Here is a 13,969-nt window from a genome sequence, read left to right on the forward strand (position 1 = left end):
GTTGTAATATTATTTTTACTTAAGAACATAAATTAGTCATTATTAAATAAGACTGTTAATTGCTAGTTGGTTAGGAGTTTTATTAAAACTTTAGTTTAAACTTTAGACTAAAGTATTTCTCTGACATTTTTCTATAAAAGGTAAGTTTTTCCCTAAACTTTTTATTTTTCTGGATTTTTTCTTCATATACCAATGTTTAATGAGAAGTTAATAAAAATCTAGCTTATTAATATGCATGGAAATTATAACCTTATCAAATGTGGTAGTTTTATGGAATGATTGTTTAAGATTTTACCTTGTTATCTTATAGGATAATTTATAAAGTATTTTCAATATATAAATTTTATCAGTACTTTAGTAAACTTATACATAACTTTTAAATAAAATGCAATTTTTAGACAAGTTTTTTAGTACAAGAAGTAGTTTCAGAGTATTAATTATTTCTTTTTATAAAGTTTACTAAGAATTTTTACTGCATGGCCATTAAGTTGTAGTATAGGAGACTATCTATAATTATGTTAGTATTCTAACAAACATTTATAAACTAAAATTTAATTATTCAATAGAATAACTTAAAAAACAATTGATTTAAAAGAAAGAAATGATTATTTTTTCAAATAAGAATTATTTACTAAGTTCGTCTTATAAAAAATTGTTATACGTTTGAAAAGCTATAAACTATTTTAAGATTAGTTTTTTGTTTGTCATTTTGTCAATAAACAAATTTTTAAACAATATGCTCAAAAAAGTTATTGAATATTTTTCTAAAGCTAACAAAACACTTATCTGTACTGTATATTTTTAGAATTTGTCGTAAAATGCTCTATCTAATCTAAAGTTCTAACCCTTTTCTTACTTTTGTAATTTTTTAGTTAGATATATATACCTACTTACAATGTTTTTTAAGGCTTACACAGGCTTTTTAAGTCATGCTAAGTTTTAATGTAACATAAATTGATTTTAAAACTAATCAGTTTATAAAATTTTATAATATGTATTTATATTTTTTTGTTTTATCAAAATTTAGGATTCATAATAGCTTTTTATGTTTTTACATTACCACCTTAAAGCTAAAGTTATGATTTTCTACAAATACATAAAAATTGAGACTAGTCAAAAAAAGTTTTTTTTAATGTTGTACTAAGTTTACTTGTGACAAAGTTGTCACACACTTTAACTACTCAGTTAATTCAAGGTAACTCGAAAGTTTGAAACTTTAAAAAGTCTCAGGATAAATTTAAGCTAGTATGAAATTTTAAAAACTTAAGATGACTAAGGCCAGCTTTGTTTATATATGAAAAACTCAGGATAGTTTTAATGTTTCTGAAAATTTTAGCCCCGTTTTTCTCTATCTAACAAATGAACTTAAGTTGGTTTAGTTCTAATTTTAATAATTTGAAAGCGATTTTATTGAAATCGAGTTTTATTTAATAATTCTTTTTTTTATTGACTTTGCAAAATTGAGTATTTTTTCATGGTTTTGAAAAACTCAGGAAAGTATCGGACAGTTTAAGGACAATATTACTGACTTAATAAGTGTTAAACTTGTCGTAACTAAAATATACTGTTTTACATTTGAAAAAAATGTTATATATGTATAAAAACTAATGCCATATGTTAGGAATCTAATTTGTTTACTTTGTCACATACCTTGTTAAAATTAAAGTTATGATGTTCTTGAGCAATATTTTTTACTTAAGAACTTCAGTTAATCATTTAAATAATATTGTCAGCTGCTATTTGGTTAGAAATCTTGATAACTGTCAAAAATATAAAAGCTAAAGATATAATTTAATTCTATTTGTACTATTTTTCCAATAAGAATAGTTGGTACTAGGTCTAACAGTAAGTATAAAACTCGATGTTTTAGACATTATTATACTCATACTATCTAAGCTTAAATAGCTTACTAAATCTACATAACATAAACGTAGAAACAATTTATTTCGTAAAAAATATTTGTTTTACCTGATACTTTTAGTATATTTAATTACCTCATATAATAGAATTAAAATGATTTTTCACTATGTATACACTGCTTTTATTTTTGTCAAACTTAATTAAAAAATACATTTGTTCAAATTCTTTAATTTAATACCTTGCCTGTACTTTTCCAGATAAAATTTAAAATTAAGAAACTATAAGCACAACGTTTAGCTAAGTATGATGATATTTTTCTATACTTTTTAATAGTTATCTAAAAACTTAAATCTAACTACTTAGTATCACAGTATAAACTAGTAGGAAGATTTTTAATGTTTATCACAGTTATGCATAAACAGTTTTTAAATCTGTTTAGAAACTTGTCAAGTTGTATGCTATTAAAGATTCTGGCTTTAATGCTAAACAGATATTAGTTTTGCTATTTAAAAAATTAGAAAATACCTAAAAACTGTTAAAAATACTACTATCTGTAATAAAAGCTAAAATATAACATATAAAATTAATATTTTTTAGTAACAAAAAATATTTTTTCAGTTGTAAGTTATCCACAAAATTACATAAATTTACATATATTTACCTACCACAGAAATAAAAAATTAGCAGCCTACAAATAATTTAATTTTTATTAATTAGACAGTTTATCTAATTTAGTTTAAAGACTGATACGTTAAGTTACCTAATCTATATCGATACATTTTTTATTTGTTGAATCATATAATTAAGAGTCAAAGATTCTTAGTTTTACAGACTATACTTTCTATTAAAAAGAAGGAAAAATTTAATGTATTTTGGAAATTTATGAAGTATAATAAAATGTTAGTAGTTTAATTTAAAATAAGTTTCTAAACTTATTATTCAGTAAGATTTAAGTAATTTTAATTATTCTGAAAATAAATATTATTATTATATAAATATTATTACTAAAATAGTCAGATTATAATAACTTAATTTTGCCAGTTAGTCTTAAACTGCCGTGTGAAGTGTAGAAATAATGTAACCACTTCAAATAACACAGACAGTTTATTTTAGATTTTTATTTATCAATGTTTACTTAAGTGCAAAATCATAAAAGACTTAAATCTAACAAGTATTTACACATTATATACAGATTATCTTACATATATTCTGTTATTTTTGTATGTGTTTCCTATAGGTAACTTTAATTCATAAATTTATCAACTAAATGGCTGAGAAAAAACATTCTAAGAAGGTGAGTTCTAAAAAGGACATGTTGGATAAAGTAAGAGAAATTTTTAAACATTTTAGGTTTTATTCCTTTTTCTTAAGTTTGCATCAATTAAGATAATATAATGAGAATTCTTTAAGATTAACATTAAGATCTTTGCTTGTATTAGCATTTAAGTTTACTTATATAGATTTCATGCAGCTCACCCTAACCTACTTAAAATTATATTTTACTGTTATATGTAAGTTTTAATCACTAGTATTTTGAGTATATCAGTAATTGTTTTACTTAAGTTATATTTTCAACCTAAATTCATTTTTTGTAGTCACATTTTAGCATATAGTCTTACATAAGTTCTTATTGGTTTTTAACTCTTTAGTTAAAATTTGTTTTACCTTTAAACAGGTTTTATAAACACATGAAAAATAAATGACCTCGTTATAAGCTTTTTATTAATATTATATTTTTTTAATCTTGAAGTAACTTTAATTGCATACCTTATGTGGTAACTAACTGCCTGTTAAATTTTTAACTTTGTAGAAAATTTGTTAAGTCTTATAATTTATTCCAAAGAAAAAATTAAACAAGTAAATTCAAAAAAATAAATAAATGTATAAACTAGCTAACTATTTTTTTTTGTAACCATTTTTCAAAATGTTTATTATGAATTTAAGAACTATTTTAACATTTTTGCATAAGCTATTTTTTTATAAATTCTTGCATATATCGACAATTTTTAAAGCTTCTGTATTGTTGCTTATATTATGACTCTAAATGTGATTGTTGTTATTAAAAGTATGTTAAAACAACCTTTACTAAATATGGATAATTAGGATTAATTTAATTTTAGTGTTTTCTTTTTAAAATATCATTCTTATTAGGTAACTACAACATATTTTAATAAGTAAATGTTTTTATGAATAAAGGTATTAGAATTAGTTTTTGTTCTGTTTTTCTGATCTTAAATATACTAATAATAAATTTTTGAATCTTTCGGTTTAAAACAAAAGTGTCTTAAACTAAACAATAGTTTGTTTAACAAATTGTTTATGTGTTGTTGGGATAGTTAAATAGTTACTATATTTAATTTGAAAAAAAACATAAATTAAATTGCCATGTGCAAAAACAATTTTTAATAAGTTGAAAACTTTTGAAGATTGGTTTAAGTAGTACCCTAGTAACTATCTAACTTAAAATAAAAATAGTTCTCAAATAAGAAAAAATTTGAGAAAAAAATTAAACCTGTTTATTAGTCTATAAATATGCTTTCTTACAGATACCATTTTTATTTAGATAATTTTAAAAGTTTTACATAGCTCTTGATGATTTTTTTTTTCAGTTATATAAAGTTAAATTATTCTTTAGATACTACAATTCAATTTTAAGTTTTTTGAATCTGTTTCAAGTATTAATTAAATCTAACCTAATCATAGAAATTTCTTTAAACAGCATTTACAAATATTAATTAAAGCAATTAATAAATTTATGAGCAAACAATATAAAATCTCTTTCTAATAAACTTTATTTAATTTCAACATAAAAAAGGACTGAATACTTGTATAAATTATTGAGATATTCAGTTAGACTTGTCTAACATATCTAAAGTTGAGGTCTAGTCTTACTTCTATAAGCTGCTATCAACTGAAAATATAGTAAACAAAACTCTATTTGTAGAGTTCCTCTCTCTGTGATCTCCATTTGTTTCCTGCGTGCTTTTGTTTTCTGCATCATTAGGTAAATAGGTGCAGAAGTTAGTAGAGATACTAACAGATGTTTTAGTGATATTGATATATAATATTGTCTACCACTTTGTTTACCACAGGGTTGCAACACACCCATGTTGTTCCGGATAATTCATGCTTGTTTGATTTTTTTTTAAACACAGGCTAGATTGGATATTTTTGCTTAATTACAAGCTGGAGTTTGTTGTATTTCTTGAAAGTTATGGTTTATTGAGTTATTTTGTTGTTATTTAAATACTTTGAGGAATTAAGCTTTGAAGGTTATGTTTTAAGTTTTTAGTTGAAAGTTTTACTTTTTTGTCATTTTAATAAGCCAACTCGTACTACCTTGATGTAACTCATGTTTGGTCTATCAGGCTGGTTCTATTGCCTCTAAGAGCAGCATGGCAGCCCTGTTACTAGCAAGGCGTGTGTTATTCTTGTCATTATTTTTAATTGATTAAGTGCTAATAGTGTAACACGTCTGTTTGCTTAATTTCGAAATATTTAACAAGCAGGTGATCTTGAATAGTAAGAATCTCATAACAGAGTAGTAACTTTATAATGTTTATTTTTAATAATGTTTAACACCTCTAAAATTTATAAAATATACTTTTTTTTGCCTACTTAAGTATGACTACTAATTACTTATTTCTTACGATCCCAATATAATTTAATAATAAAAACTTAAGAAAATTACTATTTTATTAAGAAGAACTCGCCATAAAATGACTCTAGTATAAAATTTTAAGTTTAAACCAGGGCTTCCTAAACTTTTTCAAATTTTCCCTTTTAAAAATATTAAAAAGAAAAGTTACTTAAACTAAACTATAGTTTATCTAACAAATTGTTTATGTGTTGTTGGGATACTTTAATAGTTATTGTATTCAATTTGAAAAAAACATAAACTAAATTGCCATGTGCAAAAACAATTTTTAATAAGTTGAAAACTTTTGAAGATTGGTTTAAGTAGTACCCTAGTAACTATCTAATTTAAAATAAAAATAGCTTAGAAATAAGAAAAAAAAATTGATAAAAAACTTAAACCTGTTTATTAGTCTATAAATATGCTTTATTATAGATACCATTTTTATTTAGATAATTTTAAAAGTTTTACATAGCTCTTGATGATTTTTTTTTTCAGTTATATAAAGTTAAATTATTCTTTAGATACTATAATTCAGTTTTAAGTTTTTTGAATCTGTTTAAAGTATTAATTAAATCTAACCTAATCATAGAAATTTCTTTAAACAGCATTTACAAATATTAATTAAAGCAATTAATAAATTTATGAGCAAACAATATAAAATCTCTTTCTAATAAACTTTATTTAATTTCAACATAAAAAAGGACTGAATACTTGTATAAATTATTGAGATATTCAGTTAGACTTGTCTAAAATATCTGAAGTTAAGGTCTAGTCTTAGTTCTACAAGCTGCTATCAACTGGAAATATGGTAAACAAAACTCTATTTATAAATCTCCTCTCTCTGTGATCTCTATTCGTTTCCTGCGTGTTTTTGTTTTCTGCATCATTAGTTAAGTAGGTGCAGAAGTTAGTAGAGAAACTAAAAGATGTTTTAGTGATATTGATATATATTTTTATCTACCACTTTGTTTACTACAGGGTTGTTGTCCAGGATAATTCATGCTTGTTAGGTTTATTTTTTAGAAACACAGGCTGGATTGAATACTGTTGCTTAATTTCAAACTGGAGTTTTATATTTGTTGTATTTCTTTAAAGTTGTGCTTTATTGAGTCCTTTTGTTGTTAACAAAGTATTTTAAGGAATTGAGCTTTGAAGGTAGTGTTTTAAGGTTTGAGCTTGAAAGTCTTACTTTTTTTTAGTCATTTTAATAGACCAACTCAGACTACCTTGATGTAACTCATGTTTGGTCTATCAGGCTGGTTCTATTGCCTCTGAGAGCAGCATGGCAGCCTTGTTACTAGCAAGGCGTGTGTTATGCTTGTCATCATTTTTAATTGTGCTAAGTACCATTAGTGTAACACATATATTTGCTTATTTTCGAAATATTTTTAAGTAGGTGATCTTGGTTAGTAAGAATTTCATAACAGAGTAGTAACTTTATAATGCATATTTTAAATAATGATTAAAACCTCTAAATTTAAAAAGTATACTTAATGATGCCTATTTAAGTATGACTACTAATTAGTTACAACATCTTAGACATTTCTTACGATTCGAATATACTTTAATAATAAAAACTTAAGAAAGTTCCTATTTTATTAAGAAGAACTTGCCAAAAATTTACTCAAGTATAAAGTTTTAAGTTTAAACAAGGGTTTCCTAAACTTTTTTAAATTGTCCCCTTTATAAATATTAAAAACGCTTTAGCCCCTGCTAACAAAAATACTCTTAAAACTACCATCTAAAAACACCTAAAACCTTTTTATTTCCTCTTCATCTACAACTCAAGAATATCTAGTGTAAGTTTTAAAATTTTACGACTGCCTAAAATTTTAAAAACGCCCCCTTCCGCCCCTTTACTAGTTATTGCCCCCGACTTACTAAAGTAGCCCACTTGAGGAAGCCCTTGTTTAAACTAATAAATTTAATTCAGTCTTTAGAACGCATTATTTTTAGGGTTTTAATAATTTTGCTTCTCAGTACAGTATATATATAACTAAACTGTCTAAGTAATCTTTTAAATCTTGTGCTCTTATTTTTTATCAAATTTGGTTTGAAATTTACTAAATTATATGTAGATTGAATTTTAATTTTTAAAGAAATTGACTTGATTGTGTTTTATTTTGCAAGAGTAACTAAAACTAATCGAATATTTTAGACATGACTTAATTAATATATCATATATGGAAGAAAACTTGACATTTAACTCATTAGTGTTTAGTTTACAAGTTAATTAACATAAGCTTTATCTTTACTTTTATTTGCAGTTACAAATCAAAAGTTTCAAATTGAATTTAAAAGTTTTAAAAAGTTTCTGCAGGGTTTTTATGCACTTTAGCTGTTTAGACTAATTTGAAACAATTTTTTTCATTAAAATGATGTATTTTAAGAATATATTAAATCTTTTTATATAACTGTTGTAATTGGTAAGTATCGAGCTTGACATTAACAACTTTTTTTAATTTAAGACCCTTAACATCTAACAAAATGATAATAGATGGTGAATTCGGATAGTTTTTTTTTTACCTGTCAATCTAAAAAATTTTACAAGGAACTTTTTTCGTAATGAGTTTGATCAGAAAGAAATGACCGAATGGTGAATGTGTTTAGTAGTATATAGTCCTGAATGTTATACATACTACACTAAATCACTTTTTGTTATTACTTATTGTTTTTTTCTTTTGTATTTTCATGTTGTTTACTGTTGTACACTCAAAGCAAAATAAATTTAATTTTAAGGTTAGTGGAAATTACGCGCAACCGGAAGTAGGCTTCTTCATGATGTTTCGGTTCGCTTTGTACAAGCAGCAAGACCAAACCTTCTTGCAGGCCTTACAATGGATAAGAAGCAACTTCCCTTATTATAAAAATATGGAAATTGCGGGTTAGTTCATCAATTGAATGAAGTAAAATGTTAATAAAAAAACATTCGTATAAGTTGTGAGTTAAAACTATAATGATCATTTTTTTAATGAAAGATAAAGTTTTAAAATATTATCAACAACCTTTAGTTAAAAATCATACTTGTTTTTTTCTATCTTGCTATGAAATTTGAATATGTTTTCAAAATTTAATTGTAGAAATGAAAATGAAATTCAAGAACTGCCCAGCTGATACATTTTTGGTGAAATCGACCCCGGAAACCCATATAAATTTAACAACTTTTCGTTTAAGTGAAAATTGCCTTGTAAGTTTAAATTGTACTTATTATTAAATTTTACTTAGTAAATACTGTTTTATCTTAACCTTGCTATTTGAACAATAACGAACTATTAAATTTAACCGTGTTTGCTTTTAAGCCCTCATTTATTAATTATATTATGCATTTTTGATGCAAATACTAGCATTTGTGGTACAGTTTTTTTTAAATAAAAAGATATCCTAACTTTAAACAACAGTGTTTAGTAATTTAGGACTGTAGTATAATTAAAATTAATCGCTTGTGAAAAAACTATTTATTAAACCTGTAAAATCTAAAACTCTTTAAAATATATATTATTAACTTTTAAATACCAACTGGTCTAACAAGTTATAGCTATTTTTTCTGTCGACTATTTATGTTATAAATTTGTAACAAATACGAATAGTTAACTACCAAAAAACTTTTAGAAAAGGTGTAGATCAGACTTTGAAAATATTACCAAGAAACTGGAAAAGGGAGAATACAATAAAAAAGTTAGTATGTCATCAATACGTTAATTTAGTTTTTATCTTAAAAAAAATAATTGCATAAAACGATGAAGCTAATTTGTTGTTAGTTAGAAGTATACCAACTCAATGCGTTTAATTTTAGATTGGTGGAAATTACGCGCAACCGGAAATAGGTTCCTTCATGATGTTCCGGTTCGCTCTGTACAAGCAGCAAGACCAAACTTACATGCAGGCCTTACAATGGATAAGAAGCAACTTCCCTTATTATGAAAACATGGAAATTGCGGGTTAGTTCATCAATTTTATGAAGTAAAAATGTTAATATAAACATTTGTATAAGTTGTGAGTATAAATAGAATGATCACTGTTTAAAAGGAAAACCAAACATTTAACATTTTTGTAGACAAGCAATAATTTATAATAAAATTGTCCTTGTTTTATTTCTATCTTACTGTGATAATTGAAAAATGTCTTAAACACTTAATTTAAGACATGAAGAAGATATTCAAGAACTGTCCGGCTGATATTTGTTTAGTTAAATCGACCCCGGGAATCCATACAAGTGTAACAACTTATCGTTTAAGCGAAAATTGCCTTGTAAGTTTAATTTATCCTTGTTATTTAATTTTTCTTAGTACATACTGTTTTATATAAACCTTGCTGTTTAAACAATATCGAACTATTTATTTAACCCTTGTTTTACTTCCATAAGTCCATTTATTAATTATATTATGAATTTTGAATGCAAACACTAGATTTTTGGTAAAAGTTTTTGAATTAAAAAAACCATAAGTTGAAACAATAGTATTGAGGTAATTTAGGATCGTTTTTAGTAACATAGTTAAATTAAGTCGCTTGTAAAACTTTGTTTATTGGAAATATATACAAAAAATAATATTATTTTCATATATCAACATTTCTAACAAATTCTAGCTATTTGTTTTTGTCTATCAGTTATGTTAATAAATTGTAACGAAGACGAAATAGTTAAGTTAACTACCAAATAACTTTTAGAAAAAGTTTGGATCAGACTTTGAAAATATTACCAAGAAACTGGAAAAGGGAGAATACAATAAAAAAGTTAGTATGTCATAAAAACTAAATATTTTAATTTCATAATTTAAAATTTGTTTAATAAGGTTATAAATTTAACTTTATGTTGATTGTAATTACTCCTTTTAATCTTTGTAAAGTTCTAAAAAAAAAGTCATTTTTAGGAAACTGTAAAGAATAACTGTAAAGAAGATGTATTAAATTAATTTTTTTCTTTAAAAGTTTTTAGTTGTTTAAAACATTAATGTACTTATAATTACAAATCTATTGTAGTTTTATAAAATTTTATTGAATAACGAATATGTTATAAAAAACAAACTTCAGGCAATTTATATTATTACAATATATATTTTACAAAGAGAAATCAGAAACTTTAAAAATATGTATCGTGTTAGGAATTGTTGTCAAACAATAACCTACTTTTTTCAAAGATAGTTTCATGCTATAACTACAAAAAAGTACTAAATGTTTACTCAAATTGACATTTAAATCATATAATCAATTTTTATTTAGAAAATCAAAATTGATGGGAGTCCGGGAATATCGTACAATATGTTATTCAGATTTGCTTTGTTCAAAGAACAACGCGATCTGAGTTTTGATCAGGTAATACAATGGATCAGAAGTAACTTTCCATTCTATCATAAATTACAGTTTGATGGTAAGTTTATTGGTCTAACTAGCCAAAAATAAAAAACTAGCTTACTGTAAACCTTTCATTAAGATTTTTGAAAACATGTGTTAGTTTCTAGTTAATTTTAAACACTTTTTTGAGTGACTAAAATAAATTGTGAAATTTAATTCAAGTGGTGAGAAAGATCTTCAAAAACTCAAAGTCCGACAAGTATTTATCGAAGACAACAAATGAAAGTGGTAAAACAATTTATAGTATTACTGACAGTTGCCTTGTAAGTTTTTTATTGTTATTTGTTTTTATTGATATTAAGTATACACTTAGAAAAAATAAACTTGTGTAGTAGTGATTTTTAAAAATAACGTTTGTAGATATGTAGATTTTTAGTTATTCATAAAGTTTAAAATATCTCGATTATACAAACTTATGTTATATCTATAAATGTGCATAAATAAATTAGTTTGAAATATAACGTTTTGTTCCTTTTTAGAAATTAAGTCGTTAAAAATTTTGACAAGTTAGCAAAGTCTCTATCTATGACACAGCTTTTGTAAAACTATCAAACATATAACTAACAATTTAATATTTTCAGGAAAATTTCGGGTCGGAATTGGCGACAGTTGATAAAAAATTTGATAGTGGTGGTTACAGTAATAAAGTTAGTTTTAAATATTATAGTTATCTAATACTTTATTAATAATTTAGCGTAATCAAAATTTTAACAAGCGTAAAAGTTATTTTTTTTTAAGTATTTAGTTTAGTTTTACTTTTTTATTGGTTTGTTAATTTCGAATTTACTTTTAGGAAACTTATAGTTCTGAGTCGCAGGAAAAACAAAGAGTTGAAGGCGGAGAGCAGAGTAAAGCAGTTAGTACTATTAATCACTTCTAATATTTATAAACTTAAATTATTGTTATTGGTTAAATTAGCTTTAGTTTGTATGATTGTTGTTATTTAAACCCAAAACACTAATTAAGTCAATGGCAAGTACAGTAACCTCTCGCTTATTTACGCACATTGTGTCCACAGAAAAAGTGCATAAAGACGCGAGAGATCGTAAAGATACGAGAGGTACCTTATATACTTACTATAATGGCTGTTTTTGATATTGCTTTTAGTTAAAAGCAGACTGGGGACTTTCCTACATTTAAAAATTTGTTTAGTTTATTATAAATATGAAAACAAAAGATACAACTATACATACATTAAAAAAAAGGATTTTAACTTATTTAAAATAATAATACTTGTAGAAAAAGTTTACTATTTTTTCTAACAAATAGATTTTATCTTTATCTTTATTTAAAAGTGACTTATTTGATACTAAACATTTGTACCTTATTCTACTTGACAAATTCAAATTATAATTAAGCATTTGTTTACATAAAAGGAATGGTGTGATGTCTATATTAAAATTTGTGTTGCTTTATTCATACATAGGGCAAGAGTGCTGTATTATTTATTTGTGTTTTAAACTCTCATTATTTCATTATACTTTCAATATTTAACACAGTAATATTTTTTTTAGAACTTTAATTTAATCTCTTATTGTTAACATAGTTTCTGATATACTGAAGTACAACTAAATGTTTATTAGTTAGTCAAGGAACATAAGTTTGCAAAGTCTAAAAATATATAGAGGTGAGATAGCATTGAAAAGCATATTTCAAAATAGAATATACATTAAACCTAAATTGTGCAATATAAAAAAAAACTAAAATTTTTATCTTTTGAATTTTTTAGAATTCTAAAATGCGTAACTAAACGAGAGTGCATAAGGTCACGAGTGCGTAAAGATGCGAGAGGTTACTGTACATTATTAAATCAAAGTATATTATCTATGACCGACGTATATTTCTTTAAAAATATTTTTTTAGTGTTTTAGTTATTCTTGTGTTATAGGAAAAACCCCTAAATACAGAAGAAGGAGTTGCCAAGAAAAGAGAAAAATCAAACAATTCTAAAGAAGATGTCTTGTATCCACATTTGTCTTTAAATGTTTACAATCTTTTTAGTTTGTCTAAATAAAAACCTACTATTATTCATCTATTGTAAATATTACAGATAAATATTTGTTTTAGTAAAGGTTGTTACTGAAAACACTTAAGAAAATTAAGATAGTTGCAAGTATTAACAAACTAGAACTGAATATTTCTATTAATTGTCATTAGGATAATAGTACTTTATATAGTTTACTCTTATTTAGAAAAACATAGTTGAAGATCCGGGTATACCATACTTGATGTTATTCAGATTCGCTTTGTTCAAAAAACAAACAGATTTGAATTTCAATGAGGTGATAGAATGGGTCAGAAATAACTTTTCATTCTATAAACAAATGCAAATTGATGGTTAGTTAATTATTTATTTATCCGTAAAACTAAATATATTAAATGTTAACTATTCACTAAGTATCTTTGAAGCATAGTTAGTTTCAAGTTTATTTTACAAACTATTATTTTTGTGTAACTCAAAATATAATTATGAAACTTGATTAAAGTGATTAGGAAAAAATTCAACAATTCAAGAGCGGACAAACACTTAAATAGTCATGCAACTGAAACTGGTATAACAACTTACAGTATAAGTGAAGGCTGTATTGTGAGTTTTATAATATTACCTGATTTTATTGAAATATACAACCCTTTGAATAATAAACTTGTGTAGTAGATAATTTTTAAAATATTGTTTGTAGATAAATATATATATATATATATATATATACTTATTTATTTAAATGTTTATTCAGCCTAAAAAAAAACCAAGTATACAAACATATACTATATCTCTAAATGTGTAGGTTTTTAATTAGTTATACAATTAATGTATTTTAGTTTTGATTTAACAAAAGAAAAAAAAGTTTAATCAAATTTTTTAACTCCCTTTTTAAAATACTTAACTAAAAACAGTAACTTTTACTTGTAAAATATAAAGTTTCTGTACAGTTTTCTGTAACAATTTGTTCTAATAAATGAATTTAGGTTTTTACATTAATTATGATAAAACAATAATCATTTCAATTTTTTTTATTACTTTTTTTTGACTTTTTATTAGCTTATTAGGTGTTTTTGAACAATTACATTAATAAGTTTCAAGTGTTTCATCTTTTTTGCCTGATAACTTTCAAAAGTTGA

The sequence above is a fragment of the Thalia democratica genome, chromosome 2 (assembly GCF_965202585.1).
Source record: "Thalia democratica chromosome 2, ktThaDemo2.hap1.1, whole genome shotgun sequence".
NCBI classification, from domain to species: domain Eukaryota; kingdom Metazoa; phylum Chordata; class Thaliacea; order Salpida; family Salpidae; genus Thalia; species Thalia democratica.